Raw genomic sequence first — 18,971 nt, forward strand, 5'->3', positions numbered from 1 at the left:
AGAGATAGATATGAAGGTCGAGGCTGTGTGGATGCGCGCAGATGCAGGCGACCTTAGAGGCCTTGCAGCAAGAAAAAGAAAGCAGCCATTGCAGAGGCCGACACCATAGAAGCAGGTTTATTAGCAGAACAAGGGTCACGTGATAGATCACCAAGCCCTGTTCACCCTCAAAACCAGCACGAGCGTACTCTGGACTATGTCATAGAGCAAGCCAGCATAAAGTCAAGCCAACATGTCACTGATTATGATATCGAGAGTGGTAGCATACTATTTGGTTCATAGCCGCCCGTTCATCAGACCAAATCTAATCTGGCCAGTTCATTTCATCATAATCCCAGTAATGTGCAAGGAAATGTGGAGCCTAAATTGGAGGATAGAAAGTCAACGGCAACCTTTCTGCACAGCGGCTCTAACAACTCTCCTCAAGCCACCAACAATACCAACCCCACCACCATGGACCTCGCTAGATACCTCGCCCGCAGCCAGCTTGTTACAACGGGATTGACAGCCTTTAAGCCCGAGAATTACTGGGCTTGGAGATCCTCCTTCCAAAATGCCATAGCAGGCCTGGGCCTTTCACCCGGAGAGGAGCTAGATCTTTTGGTAAAATGGCTGGGAAAAGAATCCTCGGAGCAGGCAACAAGAATTAAGGCTGTCAACATGAGGAATCCATCAGCAGGTTTGAAGATGGCTTGGCAGAGGCTCGAAGAAACTTATGGTTCACCCGAGTCTATTGAACATGCCCTCTTTACCAAGCTTGAGAACTTTCCCAGGATCACCATCAAAGAGCCATACAAGCCACGTGAGCTCGGGGACCTTCTGTCTGAAATCGAAGTGGCAAAGGTTGATGGGTATCTATCTGGGTTGTCTTACCTCGATACCTCCAGGGGAGTTGCACCGATTGTTGAGAAGCTTCCTTATAACATCCAGGAAAAGTGGACCGGCTTTGGATCCAATTATAAACGTTGCCACCGCATCCCTTTCCTCCATTTAAAGTGTTTGCCGACTTTATCCACACGGAGGCAAAAACCAGGACGATTCCAGGCTTCAATCTTTGCTTCTCTCGTCCAGCAATGGTCCAGAGGGACAACATAGAGAGACATGGTAAAACCCTTGTCTCCGTCCACAGGACACAAGCATCTCCAACAACTCCTGAGACACAGAAATCCAGTGACCCATCGAAGCAGTGTGCCCCATTCATGCCAAGATTCATCCATTAAAGAAGTGCAGAGCCTTCAGAGAAAAGAGCCTGGAAGACCGCAAACACTTCCTTAAGGAACATTCCGTTTGTTTCCGCTGCTGCTCCTCCACAAGTCATTTCGCCAAGAACCGTGAAGCAGAAGTGAAATGTACCGAGTGCGACAGTGACAGACACCTCTCCGGCCCAGGCCCAGCCCCTTGGAAGTCCAAACCATCTCCCCCCGCATCTGAGCATGGCGGGGAGGAAGAGGTAGCAGTAAACCAGGAGATCACCTCCAGATGCACGGAGGTGTGCAGTGATGGGGTCAGCGCGAGAGCGTCCGCTAAGATATGTCTCATCTCTGTCTATCTAGAAGGACGTCGTCAAGAGGCACGCAGGATGTATGCTATCTTAGATGGACAGAGCAACCGCTCTCTTGCAACATCTGAGTTTTTCGATATCTTTGAGATCAAAGGAAATCTTAAGCCACATTCACTGCGGACATGTGCCGGGCTCCAGCAGACTGCAGGTAGAACAACCTGCGGTTACATGGTGGTGTCTGTGGACGAGAAGACATTGCTCCCTCTTCCTCCCCTCCTAGAATGCAATCAAGTGCCGAGATCCCCACTCCCAATGCATTGCGTCATCACAGCCATCTCAGATGCATTGCCAACGTGATTCCTCCACTGGACCCAAACGCCAAAATACTGCTCCTATTGGGAAGAGATATTCTGCAGGTGCATAAAGTGAGGAAACTAATTAACGGTCCCAACAGTGGCCCGTTCGCCCAGAAGTTGGATCTGGGAATAGTAGTTGTTGGTGACGTAGGTCTTAGTGGAGCACATAGACCTACCCAAGCGGAGGGACGCGCTTCAGGATCTACAGATGCTACAGATTCCACGGCCCTACACCACATTCTCAAAGTTGAGCATGCTACAACAGGAGCTTTGTCTGTTCTCAGACACGTCAGGCAAGGCCATTGCCGCAGTTGCCTATCTGAGGGTCATCACCGAAGACGGAATAATGGAGGTGGGCTTCAACTTTGGCAAAGCAAAGCTGGCAACCCAGCCAGAGCTCACTATTCCAAGACTGGAATTGTGTGCAGCGGTCTTGGCTGTCAAAATCGCAGAGATGATTGTGAAGGAGATGGACGACATCATCTACTAGGTATGTTACAAAACCTACCTGAATCGTCATTGGGAATCTGCCCTCAGCCATGGCCGCGATTTTGGCGCTGTTTGGAGGGGGCGGGTTTAAAACGCGATTTTTACTAGGCTGTACTAATCGCACATGTTCAGCCTAGTAAATCATTAACGAAAAATCGCTGCAAGACCCGGTCGCAAAAGGTATTATTAGTTTTATAGGCCTCGATAATATAGTTCTAATAGTTTTAAAATTACTGTTTAATTCCGCAACCTCTCGCAGCCCCAGGGTTTTATAAAGCAAACAATTAAAGGTATGTACCTTATTTTTACATTAAATGGGGCATATATATAACCCTATATATCAAGTTATCTATAACGAATAGCTCATTTTGGGCTTTTTATATCCCGCAGTATTTTTCTCGGCATTCGAGGTCACTAATCCAGTGCTATGTCAACGTTCTAAACCAGCGTGTTCCACATGAACCCACTAGAAAGCCGATTTAAATGGGCATTTATTTACAGCAATTGAACACTAAATTCCTTCCATTTGGCCTATAAATTAATGTAAATTAGATATAAAAATCATGTTATATTGTGAATTATTTGTGAATAATCTTTGGACACTTAGGCTATTTAAAAATGTTAATCTTTCCTTAAGATATGGGCTTTTGATTATCCAAGATCACAGCTTTTTTGTAATGTCCATTGAAAATCAATAGGGAACAAGATGCTAATTTCCGAGTATGAAAATGGTCATAACTTTTTTAATACTTGAGATATGAAAGTGAATTTGGTGTCAAATTAAACTTATTGTTATGCTTTATCTGATGGGATAAATTGCAGACTTGATTTTTTAAATCTCAAAATTTTGTAACATTGCTACATCTACCACATGGACAGCAAAGTAGTACTGGGGTACATCTGTAACCGGTCAAGGCAGTTTACACATACGTCCACAGCCGTATCCAACGCATCCATCAGTTTTCTTCATCGCATCAGTGGAGGTTTGTTCCCACGGATGACATCCCAGCTGACCCCGGATCACGGTCCGTCCCAGAAGCTCTACACTGCACCACCACCTGGCTGTCAGCACCAGCGTTTCTCAAGAGACCACGTACCTGCAATGTTTTACCTCAAGAGACCTTGGAGGTTGCGGAGCGAGATCTGGATAGTGAGATCCGTCCTCTCGCAACTAACCTGATACAGGTCCGTACTGTGCTGAATCCCTCATGAAATGAGTGGCCCATGGCAATCATCTCAAAGACTTTTCCAAGTCAGGATGGGAAGGTTCGGAGAGTGGAAATCAGAATCTTCAAGGATGGAGGCCAGAAGCTCTACGTCCGCCCAATCACCAAAGTGGTTCTCCTCCTGTCTCCTGAGGACTCTGGGGGTTAACTGGGAGATTTGCATGGGGTCTGGGAGACCCCAGGCGGAGTGTGTGCTGGACCACTTTCTGTTTGCCTGTATTAATGCCACCTGCTGGATATTCAGGTTCCTACAGCTTTGAGTTACCTTTCCTGTTAGGCAGGAAGTTATCATAAACCAGGAAGCCCAGCTCAGGGAGAGTACCGCATTGTGTAGACTGTAATTCCAGTGTGTAATCTACTGCCATCCTACCCCACCAGTTTGTTAGATGCATTGTCTGTGAGTAATTATGTTTGTGTAACAGCATTTTTATATGTTATAAACTTTATTGTACAGGATTGCTATTATTAACACAGTTAAGAATGTTTCATGTACTCTGGCTGGTTTCTTACATAACAGCACTGTATTTAGTGGTGGCATCATAGTTTATGTTTCTATACCAAGTGTATAACGTTACTAAATATGCGGTTTCCCTTTCTGCTTGTATGTTACAGTTTCACAGTTGAATACAGTAAAGAATCAACGACATCTCGTGTCTATGGGTCTTTATTGGATTAATTGTTAAACTTGCTAGATAGCTGGATAGGGACATTCAGTGAGTCCAGTATAACAAGAGTTAACATTTCAAGTTGAATACCCATTATAAGAACTAGGAAAATAAGAAAACGGGTTAGTTTTATGTTGAAGAGAAATATAAAAGTGATCTGCCTCAAGGACTGTCTCAGTAGCTCGAACATCAACCACAAATAACTGTTATGTAAGATTCCCATCAATCTGGACCCCTTCTAATTCGCATCCAGGAATATAGGCCAACAAAGGAGGCCTACTCTCTCTTGCACTACATTAAAGTCTAGATCACTGTGACAATATGGATAATTGTGTCAGAACATTATTCAATGAGTGCAGCTCAACGTTCAACACCATGTTTCCAAATAATCTCATCTCTAAACCTCTGAAGCCTCCATTTTCAACTTGCTTCTGGAGTTCCTGAAGGTAGAGTTGGTCATAACATTTCCTCTATCCTGACCCTCAACACGAGTGCTCCACTGGGCTGAGTGCTCAGTCCCTTGCTCTAAGCTCTGGACATCCATGAGCATGTCGCCAAGTACAAAGTCAACTCAATAATAATAATAAACTTTATTACGGACTCGAGGTCCAGACAAGGGGCAACATTACATAAAAATGCATTGTATATTAAAAAAATATCATAAAGTGCATATAAAATCTTAGTATATCACATAAAAGCATCATAAATTATATTTCAAAAAACCCCACAATACATGAGTTAAAAATCCAGGTTAAAAGAATGAGCAATGTCCTACAACGAGACTACGATACCAGTGTCTCCACAGCTGGGATTCGTAGTGTGTGGTTTGTTTGACAAGGCCATAATAATTACATTTTTAGAGTCATTTATCCTGCAAATCAATTTATACATGTGATTTCTTAGGATAGCTTCTAATGTACTGACTCCTGCAGCCACAATCATATTACTAGCACTACACCATCTATGTTTCCTTAGCAGAGTTCTCATGGCATCGTTATATGCCACCTTTAGTCTCTGCAAACTTGTCTTTCCATGGTTCAACCACAGGTGAGCAGTGTAGAATGGTGTGCAGTATGATCTAAATAGTGATATCTTCACCACATCTACACACACACCAAATTTACGCTAGAGAATATTTGCCTATTTGTACATACAGCATGCGTCGTTGCCTATAAATATCCTCATCATCTGTCATTTGTTCTGTAATAAAATGCCCTAGCTATCTTATCTTATTACAGCCACTAAGATTATTGTCAGACAATTTAAAAGCAGGAAATGTTAGATATTTATCCTCTTTGGTTCTACAGATCATAACAGCACTCTTACTAGCATTATATTTCATATCATGTTCCACACCATACACAGATCTTTAAGTTTGCAGATGCTACCACTGTTGTCAGTAAGATCAACAACAATGAGACGGAGTACAGGAGAGAAATTGAAAACTTTGTGTCAGGATAACAATCTACCACTTAACATCAGCAAGATGAAATAATTGATTATTGACCTATGATATCAAGGGGGTGAAGATATCATTACTGTATGTATACTATTTGTTCTTTGAACTTCATGTGAACAAGTAATTACATCAGAATTGAACAATAAATCACATCAGATTTTGCTGTAGGCTTCATGAAGGTAATAAGGGAACCCCCGTCCCTTATTCTCTGTTTGGTGCCTTTTTTGTACCTCTCCATGGCACAGTGTGGATTCTGAAATGTCGCCCCAACCAGCAGTTTAAAGTCTCCCCAGCTGCCTTTGCAAAGCTAGGATATGGCCGTCCTTTGCAACCCACTTTCCGTACAGAGATGAATCATGACAAAACTTGAAACCAGTCTTTACGCAACAATGGATCTACTCTCTCACTGTCGCGTGGCACAGGCAGTAATCCCGAGATTGTTAGGACTCCCTTCCCTTGACCTCTTCCCTTTTTTTCCTAATGGGACCTATTTACCACGACCTCAGGCTCCTCTCCCTCTGTAGATATCATGCGTTGAGACACGTCCAGACCTTGGCACCAACAACACCACGATGAAAGTGAAGTACAGGAAAGTCCTTTGGGCAAAAATCCTTGTCAGTTGAATTTCACAATGACTTTGTTTTTTTCTCCAATTTTAACCACTGGCCTGAAAGCCACTGATCATTTCAAACTTGTAAATACCAGTGAATATTGGGAATTTTGCACACATTTTCTGTACTTTATGTAATAACCCTGTCCCACGGTACGTGTTCATTCCAAGAGCTCTCCCGAGTTGAAAAAAAATCAGACTCGTGGTAAGCACGGAGCTCGGGGACATTTCTTAGCGGCTCGTACTGCTAACGGCAGGTACTCAGGAAGATTAGCTAACGGCAGGTAAGCATGGGAAGACTCGTGAAGATTTTTCACCATGTTGAAAAATGTCCACAAGAGCCACGATTACCGACGAGTGGCCATTACAGTAAATTTCCGAGTTCGAATCAGGGCAAACTCGGGAGAGCTCTTGGAATAAACTCGTACAGTGGGACAGGGCTTTAAGTCCCAAGCTCTGCTTTTCAATCCAAGCCATACTCTTCCATTGGCTTTCATGGGGAATCTGGTGAGTAGGGATGTGGAGAAGTTTGCTGCGTTTCCATTGCATTTGTACTGGAGAATTTGCCCATGGATTCTGTCACAGGTGAAACCTAATACATGATCCACAACCCCACTCATTGAAATGAAGATTGAAGATGGGGAAGATGAACAAAATAAGACTATTTATTTTAATGATGATTATTGTTTAATGTTTATAATTACTGTTTATGTTATTTTTAGAAAATATAATTTTATATAAAAAAACAATTTCGTTTTTGATCATTTTCAATATTTAAAATCAAAGTTTGAGCAGGGCTTTTCCACAGCTTCATTCTGGAGAACTTGGTCTGGCCTACAGACATCACTCTTTGTTTAAGAAGGAACTGCAGATTCCTTCTTCTAGTTGGCCTTGAACATGTTCTTAAATCCTTTCTTATTTTCGACTGGTAATCTCTTCCCATGACCAGGCAGTGTCTATTCTGAGTGTTTGGAGAGGTTATTCCATCAATGTGGCCTTCCCAACATAACTGGTGGAGTGTAACTACAGATTAAATGCTGGTAAAATTGGCCTGGAGAGCAAACTGATGTTGGTTTGCTTATCCCACCAATGGATTTAAGAGATTTTGAAGAAACAGCATTGGTGATATCTCTCCAGTGCCTTGAGATGCCGGTTATAAGTAAGCCAGGTCCATCAATGTTATTTTCTCTTATTTTCATTGCATTCCCTGTACCTTTAGACATGAAATAATTTAAAGAGACTATAAGATGAACTAAAATGTTGGATGGAGACTATCCATTTGCACTGGTAGAATGGTTGATGAGGGGTTACATCATTTACAATTTAGTCAGGGTATTTTAAGAGTTAAGATGGAAATACCTCTATATACCTCTATAATGGATAATAGAAGTTTGTAACACGCTTCTGCAAATGCCAATTTTTAATGTTAAATTTGATTAGCATTGATGAAATATGGTTGACTAATGAGTGATGCTGGGTTAAGTGAGGTTATTGACTCGGGTCACCGATACAACTCTGAGAAATAAATGGACTATTCCCTTGTTCCCTTCACTACCATCATAAAAATACATGCATTTTCTGTTAATATAACATTAATTTATATACTTACTTTTTTATTACTATCCCATACTTCATCCCTTTGAATATATTTAATCTACACTAAATCATACTAGACTTTCCTAAAGTGTCCACAGAGGTACCTTCAATCTCCACACTGAACGCATTTTATATAAGTTAAGGATAGGTGCCTGGACTGAAAGAGGAACTGCTCGGCAAAATTGTGTAAAAAAAACCCAATGTGGTCTTCTACAACAGGTGCCAGTGAGCCAGTATTATGTTCAAGGTCAAATGGATGTGAAGGTTGCAAAGTGTCTGGTTTAGTGTCAAATATTATTCAATATGGAAAGTACTCAGAGCTTAGAACTTGGGAAATGTAAAATATTTACAGCTCCTAAGTCTTGCTATGGAACAAGGGCTTGACCACATAAATCTTGTTTCAAGAAGGTGAAGAGCTGGATGGTCCATGGTCATCAGCACATAAGACATTTCATACAATGCACAAACAGTTCTGACCCAGATCTAAAACCGGTAAGAAAGATGTAGCTTTCTTTTACAATGATGGAAACTCAAATCAAGTCCTCGTTCAAATATCAGCGATGAATGTCAAACTGTGGAACATATCATTAATGTCTGCCTACACCCATTGCTTTTTGGGCCACATTAACATGGCCCTATCAGATATCAGAACCCATACACCAAGGAGTAATTGCAACCACGGCTTTGTAATGTGGTGAAATGTACACGTAGATGTTGTTCTCATATCCGTGGAAATTGCTATAAATGGGCAGCCTATTATAAAGTAACAAATGAAAAGACAAAGTACATGCTCCATGGATCTTAAAGGTAATAATGGGACGTGGGAGTAATATTGGGTCTGTTTAAAACACAAAGTATTAAGGAGAATTTCTGGTGGAGAAAGGCCTTGATCAGAGCTTTTCAAAAGGAACTATTTGAAAGAAAGTATTGTGAGCAATTTTGGGCGCCATATCTGAGGGTGGGCTGGCTCTGGAGAGGTTCCAGAGGAGGTTAACAAGATTTATCCCGGAAATTAGTGGGTTAACATATGATGAGCATTTGACGGCACTAGGCCTGTCATTGCTGGAGTTTAGAAGGATGAGGGGGCCCCTCATTGAAACTTACTGAATAGTGAAAGGCTTGGATAGAGTGGATGTGGAGAGGATGCTTCCACCAGTGTGAGAGTCTACAACTAGAGGTCATAGCTTCAGAATTTCTTTCATCACAGCGTGGTGAATTTATGGAATTCATTGCCACAGAAGGCTGTGGAGGCCGTTAATTGATATTTTTAAGGCAGAGATAGATAGATTCTTGATTAGTACGGGTTTCAGGGGTTATGGGGAGAAGGCAGAATAAGGTTAGGAGAGATAGATCAGCCATGATTGAATGGCAGAGTAGACTTGATGGGCCGCATGGCCAAATTCTATTCCTATCCCATGACCTTATAAAGATGGAAACGGATTTGGGAGAACACCAGACACTCAAGGACTTTGCAGAAAAGTGACAATTGAAAAAGGAACAAAGGTGAAGGATTTGAGGTTTTTTTAATGGGAAGTTTTGTGAAAATACAGGGCTAATTATGAGGAAAGGAACCTTTAACAATCAGAATTAGTGATGGGTTGTTGGCATGGTTTAGAGAGGAAGTGGCACAAAATTTGATGGGAATGGAATTATGAGTGAGTTGAGTCGTGTTGATAAGGTCAGAAAAATGAAGACTATAGAAAAGTGCAGAGCATTTTCATTCAACTACCATTACCTAAATAGTTTGAACTAACTTGGTGTAAAACATTCTTGAATTACCATGTTGTGAAAAAGTTTATTGTATGTAATTCATGATCTTGAATTTACTGGAAACATTTATTTGATTGCACATTTTCCTGAGATGTTACTACAAAGATAATGAAAAAGGATGCTACTTGCTGCACAGACAACTTTGGCTTTGCCTGACTACTTCAGCTTTGCCAATGCAGAGTAACTATGTTTCATTCAACGGCCTTTAACCAAATAGTACTTTGGACCAAGTTGTTGCAAACCACTTTATTGTGTGCAGTTCATTTTTTATTTTATTTTTATTTTTATTAGAAGTACAGTAAATTATAGTAATACGCATCTCATATATCGTATTACATTTTTTGTACCACTTCATTTTTCGAGCTTTAAAAAAGATAGAAATAAAAGAAGTAAGGAAAGTGAGCAAGAGTCGTGAGGGTGCAGGAAAGTGTTGGGAAAAGAAAGCCCCTTAGAAAAGAAGCTAGAGAAGGAAGTGAAGAAAGGAAATAGACCCTAGAAAAGAAAGAAAAAAAAAGGAGAAGCAATCGCTTTATTATAACACAAAACTCCGCAAAAAAGGATATACCAACCAAGTTTTTTTTTTTTTTTACCCCCAGTTACTAGATCCTGGTACCATTCATTTTTTTTAAATGACAATTTCACCTTATGCTTGTAATAGCTCCATAAATGCAGACCATGTCTTTTGCAAGTGGTCTGCTTTGCCTGCTAGGAGGAGTCTCATCTCTTCCAGGTGTAATGTTCAGAACATGTTTGAAATCCACATTTTTATTGTTGGTATTGGAGCATTTTTCCAGAATTTGAGTATAAGCTTTTTTCCCATTATTAGCCCGTAATTAAGTAAGTTCTTTTGAAACACGTTTAGTTCGGGGTTACCTTTCGTTATTCCAAAAATGATCCATTCTGCTTTTGGTACAAGTTTTATTTTAATTATGGTGGAGGGGGAAGGGGTGAGGGGGGGAGGGGGGGGGGGGGGGGGGGGGAGGGGGGAGGGGGGGGGGGGGGAGGGGGGGGGAGGGGGGGGAGGGAGGGAGAGAGGGGGAGAGAGGGAGAGGGGGGAGGGTGAGAGAGGAGAGGGAGCGAGGGGGGAGCAGAGATGGTGGAGGGAAGGGATGTGGAGAGGAGGAGAGGGGGCGAGGGGGGGGAGGGAGAGGGAGGGGAGAGGGGGATGGAGTGGAGGAGGGGGAGAGAAAGAGAGGAGAGAGAGAGAGAGAGGAGGGAGAGGGGGAGGAGAGGGGGGAGGGGGAGGGAGGAGGGGGGGGGGAGAGGAGGGGAGAGAGGGGAGAGGAGGGGTGGAGAGGGAGGAGGTGGGAGGAGCAGGGGGGGGTGAGGGAGGGGGAGTGAGAGGGAGGGGAGGGGAGGGAGAGAGGGGGAGGGGGGATGGGAGAGCGGAGGGAGGGGGGAGATGGGGGGAGAGGAGAGGGGGGAGAGGAGGAGGGGGAGAGGGTAGAGAGGGGGGAGGGGGGGAGAGAGGGAGAGGAGAGGGGGGAGAGAGAGAGGGGGAGGGGAGGGGGAGAGAGGGGGTGCTGAGAGGGGGGGAGAGAGAGGGGAGGGGGGGGAGAGAGAGGGAGAGAGAGAGAGGGAGGGAGAGAGAGAGGGGAAAGAGGGAGAGAGACGGAGAGAGAGAGCGAGAGGGGGTGGAGAGAGAGGGGGAAGAATGAGAGAAAGGGAGAGGGAGAGGGAGGGAGAGAGAGAGAGAGAGATGGAGAGAGAGAGAGAGAGAGAGAGAGCAGAAGAGAGAAAGAGAGAGAGAGAGAGAGAGAGGAGAGAGAGGAGAGAGAGAGAGAGAGAGAGAGAGAGAGAAAGAGAGAGGGGGGGGAGAGGAGAGGGGGAGAGAGGTGAGGGGGGGGAGGTGAGGGGGGGAGAGGTGAGAGGGGGAGAGGAGAGGGAGGGGGAGGGGAGAGGGAGAGTAGAGGAAAGGGGGGGAGAGAGAGGGAGAGGGGGGGAGAGAGGAGGGGGGGGAGGGGGTGAGGGGTGCTGAGAGGGGGGGTGAGGTGAGCGGGGGGGGAGAGAGGGGGAGAGGAGGAGGGGGGGGGGGGGGGGGGGGAGGGGAGAGGAGAGGGGAGAGAGAGTGCCTTTTTATTTCAACCCAAACAACCATTTGCAGGCAGTGCTTTTTTACTTTAACCATATTTTCATTTTCAAACCACATTAAGGGTACTTACTCATAGTTGTGTGGACATTTGTTCAATGTTATTCACAGCTCAGAGAAACGTGACCCTCTGCCTTCCTCCATCTTGAAGAGACTGAATGAGGCACACCACTTCCTGGTTTTATAGTCCCTCCCCCCTGCTGCCAGCGGGGGCAGCAGAGAGAATGGCGAATTCTGTAAAATCATTAATATCTCTGTCATATTTCATCGACGGGAAAAATCCTCGGCACACATACGGCAGAGGGGGGCTCCGAGCGAGGTGGCCAAAAATGACGGCCGTAGGTGGTGGCGTTCTCTTGGAAATCGCAGCACAGATCGCCAAAACCGGTCAAGAACAGAGTTTTAGTAATATAGATGTAGTGTTTTGAATTGAATTAGAGTATGTCGCACGTTGATCGAGCATTTATGCACATATAGTAAGTGTTTATCCCAGCTCTCTTTTGAAATTTTTATAGCTGGTTCTTGTTCCCAGTCTCTTCTAATACCATCAGTTGTAGGTATTTCTATATTTAAAATAATGTTGTATAAGTATGATATTAGATTTGCTGATTCAGCCTTTGTCTTCATTGCTTCATCCAGTAAGTCTGGAGGCATGTTATGATAGTCTTTTCTGTATTTTCTCAGATAGTCACAGATTTGAAGATATTTAAAATATTGATTATTTTTCAAATTATATTTCAGTTGTAATTGATGAAATGATAATAATTTTCCCAATTCATACAAGTCTCCGAGCATTTTAATTCCCATTCTGTAAATGATTTATCTATAATTGAAGGTTTAAATGACGGATTATTGACTATTGGCATTAAAAGAGATAGATTTCTTAATTTTAGATTCTGTTTTATTTGTTTCCAAGTTCTAATTGTGCTATGTATAATTGGATTTTTATTGTAATTTTTGTTATTCAGATTCATTGATGAGAGGAGAGTCACTCCTGTATTACACGGAGAGCAGTCCTCTCTCTCCATTATAATCCAGTCCATGATCTAGGGTTAGTGATAGGTGCTGGGGAGGATGTAGAGAGGAAGCTATACAAAGTTGCTGATAAGATAAGATCAGAGAAGTGCAAGACTAACAAAAGGTGCAGGATCAGTAATAGGTTGCGGAGGGATGGAGAGGCAATTGTTCAGAAGAGTGACAAATAATTCATAAACATTTCAGAAGTTTTGCAAAGAGAAAAGAGGCAATTATTGGAATCAAAGAGATGTGGTGCATTTAAGATAAAAGTTTATACATTTTCTTTGTATTTTATAAAATTATCAGCTGATTTGAACTTCAAAGGTTCTTTCATTTAACTAATAATATTTCAGGCAGTCACGGTGCTGCAGCCGTATAGTTGCTGCCTTACAGCGAATGAAGCTCCGGAGACCTGGGTTTGATCCCGAATACAGGTGCTGTCTGTAAGGAATTTGTACGTTCTGCCCGTGACCTGCATGAGATTTCTCCGAGATCTTCGGTTTCCTCCAACATTCCAAAGACATACAGGTTGGTAGGTTAATTGGCTTGGTAAATGTAAAAATTGTCCCTAGTGGGTGTAGGAAAGTGTTAATGTGTGGGGGTCACTGGTCGGCGTGGACATTCTGGGCCGAAGGGCCTGTTTCCGCGCTGTGTCTCTAAACTAAACTAACCTAAACAAGTAAGGAATTTCTATATAATCCTAATTAATATACTAATTATTTCAACTAAATATTTGCAATGTTTTAGTAAACTAAGTCTCCCAAATAGCTATTTCAAAGATAAACATTCTATGAATATTATTTAATAAATATTTTTCATATGAATGTAATGCATGTGGTCGCTGGAGGAATGTGGATGTATTTCTGTCACATTGAATATCTAAATATTGTCAGTGAGGCCAAACGTAAATTGGGGGAACAGTACCTCATATTTCACTTGGGCAGCTTATAACGAAGTGGTACGAATATTGATTTCTCTAACTTCAAGTAACCCTTGAATTCCCTCTCTCTCCGTCTCCCCCCCACCCAAGTCATTGTACTAGTTTCAAAGTCGTCTTGTTGAGTCTCATTGTCTGTAACTAATTTTCACCTGGTCCACAGTTACAATGGCTTGTTTCCTTTATCATCTTTACTTTTTGCATATCTTTCATTCATTTGTTTTCTATCTCTCTATATCACCATCTATAACTCTCGTTTCCCTTTCCCCTGACTCTGTCTGAAGAAGGTTCTCGACCCGAAATGTCACCTATTCCTTTTCCCCAGAGATGCCATTTGACCCGCTGAGTTACTCCACATTTTTGTGTCTATGTTCAATTTGAACCAGCATCTGCAGTTCCTTCCTGCACATTGCATATCTTTACGGGGCAAAAGCAACACAATTTTGGATGAAATTGTGCAGATTCTTCTATTTGAAGCCAGACATCCAACAAATCCTGACCAAAGTAGTACATTCAGCATCTGTAATGCTTCCAAACCACCTCTGGCAACATTTTGGATAGAGATGAAACTATTGAGTTATGCTTTGTTTTTTTAAACTATAGCCAAGTCCAAAATATCTGCACCACCAAGCCCATTAAAGTGGATTTTAATCACTTATGATTACAAATTCTTATGAAACATTTACTCTCTTTCTCTTTTCACAAATGCCACCTGATTTATTGAATACATCCAGCATTTTTGTCTTTTCATCTGCAGCATCTGCATTATGTAGCATTTTTAATCATTTGTGTTAAACACTTTGGTTTGAGCTATCGTTCAGTATTTGCTCAATGTTACAGTGTTAGACTTAGATTGATTAAGCTTCCCAGGTAAATACGTATAACCCTGTTCCTTTATTTGCAAGACCTGCTAACATTATATTGTTTTATATTCAGTTATATAATGTAAATTTGATATAACGTAATTAATGATTTAGGAACTAGGGAACACTATTTACATTTCCCAGACCAAATTTGTAAAAAATGCAATTTGATTAAACGCCAGAGAACCTTTTAAAAGTAGATTTGTAAATTGACAAGAGACAAAAAAAAGGTGGGAGGAATCAGTGGTGCAAGGGAAAAAACTCTTTACACGGATCCTCTGCAATAATCAGACTCCCGGCAATAATTGTCTCTTATGAACACTGTACTACTTATGCATGGGGTCACTGAAATTGACAAGCAATCACTTCTATTAATACTTATGCAATGATACTCTATTGAACAATGTAACATATGGCCTTCAGTGGTTTGAGCTTACAGTATTACAAATAACTTACATTAAAACAAATCTTTATGTTTGAAAATCCTACAGGAAAATAACTTTGTTATAGAAAGTCTGAAACTCTCTAGCCCTAATTCCCTCCAAACAACACAATTGTGTTATAACAGGCGTGTACTACAAGCCCCCAAATAGTCAATGGGAATTAGAAGAACAAATATGCCAGGAGATTGCGGGCAACTGCAGGATTAATAAGGTTGTTATGCTCGGGGATTTTAACTTTCCCGGTATTTAGATTTAGATGGAGCGGAATTTGTGACCGTGTTCAGGAAAGTTTCCTCAGGCTTTATGTAAAGGGCACCACATGGGAGAGGGCAACATTTGATCTATTAAATTGGGAGGGACAAAGTGGATGAAGTGTTCACGGTTTAATATAGTTATGGATAGAGACAAGGCGGGCCCACAAAACAAAATTCGAATTTGGGGCAAGGCCAACTTTGAAGGTATGACAGGAACTTGCTCAGGAAAAACGAACGTATGGAATGTGCGATGCTTTTAAAAGTGTACTGACAAGAGTCCAGGACATGCATGTTCCTGTTAGCGAAGGGCAAGACAGGTGATGCGCGCTTGGTGCACATTACGCACGCATGGTGCGTGATGACATAGTCAGTGACGCGTGGCGACGCGCGGTGTCGCACGATTTTGTGATGCGCAATGACGGCCAAATGGGACAGGCCCTTTAGGCTGTTCAAAAATAAGGAGGAAGCATGGGGAAGGTATAGGCACCTGGGATCACATGTATCTCTGGAGGTATTTGAAGAACTGAGGAGCACCCAAAAAAAAGAAATCAGGACTAAAGGGGGACAGGAGATAGCTCTGGCAAATATTATTAAAGATAATCCAGAGATTTTATGTACATTAAGGGAAAAAGGGTAACCAGAGAGAGAATGAGGCCCCTCAAGAATCAAAGCGGTTTCCTCTGTGTGGAGCCACAGGAGATGGGTAAGATCCTTAAAGAGCTTCTCCTGTTTTTTACCGTGGAGAAAGACATGAGGACTGGGGAATGTGGAGCTGCCAACTGAAGTGGCTTGAGGGCAGTCAGTATTACTGTTGAGCTGATGCTGAAGATCCTACAGTGTATGATGGTAGACAAATCTTCTGGGCCTGATCAGATATATCCGATGACACTGGAAAACAGAGAATAAAATGCAGGTGCCCTGGCTGACTTTTACCAGTCATCATTCAATGGGTGCATGAAAATTGGAGGGTGGCAAATGTTGTGCTTCTGTTTAAGAAGAACTGCAAGGGAAAGCCTGGGAACTATAGGCCAGTGAGTTTAACATCTGTGGACAAATAGTTACTAGAAAGTATTCTGAGATATAAGAATATCATACATTTAGATGGACAAGGGCTGATTAGGGATAGTCAGCACGGTTTTGTATGTGAGAGTTGTGTCTCAAAAATCTGATTAGTGTTTTTTGAAGATGTGACCAAAAAGGGAAAAGCTGTAGACATTGAATATATGGATTTCAGCAAAGCATTTGATAAGGTTCCGCATGGAAAGCTGCTCTGGAAGGGCATGGGATCCAAGGAGAGAGCCAACTGGATAAAAAATTGGATTCAAGGTAGGAAGCAGTGGGCAATATGAAAGGTTGTTTTTCGGACTGGAGTCCTGCGACTAGTGGCCTGCCTCAGGGGTCAGGGCTGCACACATTGCTGTTTGTAATATATATCAATGTTTTGGATGAGAAAGTACTTGACTAAGTGGGACCCGTTGGGTCCCAGCATCACAGGGGAGGGCTGTAATGCAATATTCCACAATGTAATGCCCCAATGCAATATTCCACTTCTCCACCAATTCCAATATTGGTGGCCAGTGGGGCGGAGGTGGGGGGGGGGAGGCTTTCTGGAGTGCTATTATGGGTGTTGTGGGCTGAAGGGACTGGTTTCCAGAGGGCTAGTATGGACATTGTGAGCCGAATGGATTCTTGGGATTGCGGCTCAGTCACTCAAGCCTGTTGTGCTGGTAGCTCACTCACTCACGGCTGGTGGGCTGGCAGTAGACTCACGGCTATTCTTTGAAATTACATTTCAAGCAGGGTAAAAGTCCACCAAATTCAAGTGCAGCATCATGCCATTTCAAGCAGGGTGCAAGGCCACTAAAGACAGTGAGTCGTGACCTCCCCCTCCTCCATCTTGCAAAGACTGAGCCACGCTCACACTTCTGGGTTTGATAGTCCCTCTTCCCTCCCACTAGAAGGGACGTGGCCTTCCAAACAGGAAGTGGTTAAGATTAGACTTTTAAGCAACTTTAATTAGGCAAGGCAACTTTAATTATGCAACACAGCTTTAACATTTCCAAACCAAAGGCAACACAGCATTAGCATTTCCAAACCAAAGGCAACACAGCTTTAGCATTTCCAAACCAAAGAGAGGCCTGGGGAGCCGTTGGTGAGAGGAGGAGTTACCTGGGCGGTGAGTTTAAAAATCGAGCACGGGACTTACCTTCACAGAGGCCCGGGGAGCCGTTGGTGAGAGGAGGAGGAGTTACCAAAATCTGCAGCGTTCCATCTTCCTTCCAGAGAAGGAGCCTGGTGGAAGCCTCTGATTGGTGGAAGAGGACCAGAGGAAGCAGCTGATTGGGTGCAACCCCAGGTTTAAATTTCTGCTTTCAGGTTAAGGGTTCAGTGAGTTAAGGGATCAGTGAGTTAAGGGTTCAGTGAGTTAAGGGTTCTGTAAGTTAAGGGATCAGTGAGTTAAGGGTTCTGTGAGTTAAGGGGTCAGTGAGTTAAGGGATCAGTGAGTTAAGGGTTCAGTGAGTTAAGGGTTCAGTGAGTTAAGGGATCAGTGAGTTAAGGGTTCTGTGAGTTAAGGGGTCAGTGAGTTAAGGGATCAGTGAGTTAAGGGTTAAGGGGTCAGTGAGTTAAGGGATCAGTGAGTTAAGGGTTCTGTGAGTTAAGGGGTCAGTGAGTTAAGGGGTAAGTGAGTTAAGGGTTCAGTGAGTTAAGGGTACAGTATTTATTAGTAAAGGTACAGTTTAAAGGATAAAGATTTTTATTGTGTGAGGGAGTTGAGTTAATTTGGGAGTAAGCTATGTCAGTGGAGATTGGCCCCGTGGTTTGCTCAGCCTGCAACATGTGGGAGATCAGGGATATGGTCGGTGTCCCTGGTGACTACGTTTGCAGGAAGTGTGTACAGCTGCAGCTCCTGGCAGACCGCATTGAACGATTGGAGCTGCGGTTGGATTCATACTGGAGCATCCACGATGCTGAGAAAGTCGTGAATAGCACGTACAGCGAGTTGGTCACACCGCAGGTAAAAGGTAAGAGGACAGAAAGGGAACGGGTGGCCAATAGCCAGCAAAGCAGTAGGCAGGTAGTGCGGGAGTCCTCTGCGGTCATCTCCCTCCTAAACAGGTATACCATTTTGGATACTGTTGGGGGAGATGGCTCATCAGGGGAAGGCAGCAGCAGCCAAGTTCATGGCACCATGGGTGGCTCTGCGGCACAGGAGGGGAGAAAAAAGAGTGGAAGGGCAATAGTAATAGGGGATTCAATTGTAAGGGGAATAGATAGTTATTTCTGCGGCCGCAAATCAGACTCCAGGATGGCATGTTGCCTCCCTGGTGCAAGGGTCAGGGATGTCACTGAACGGCTGCAGAAAATTCTGGAGGGGCAGGGTGAACAGCCAGTTGTCGTGGTGCATATTGGCACCAACGATATAGGTAAAAAAAGGGATGGGGTCCTACAAGGTGAATTTAAGGAGCTAGGAGATAAACTTAAAAGTAGGACCTCAAAGGTATTTATCTCTGGATTACTACCAGTGCCACAGGCTAATCATAGTAGAAATAGGAGGATATTGCAGATGAATACGTGGCTTGAAAAATTGTGCAAGGGGGAGGGATTCAAATTTTTTGGGCATTGGAACCAGTTCTGGGGGAGGTGGGACCAGTACAAACAGGACGGTCTGCATCTGGGCTGGAATGGAACCAATGT

The sequence above is a fragment of the Leucoraja erinacea genome, chromosome 20 (genome assembly GCF_028641065.1).
Source record: "Leucoraja erinacea ecotype New England chromosome 20, Leri_hhj_1, whole genome shotgun sequence".
NCBI classification, from domain to species: domain Eukaryota; kingdom Metazoa; phylum Chordata; class Chondrichthyes; order Rajiformes; family Rajidae; genus Leucoraja; species Leucoraja erinaceus.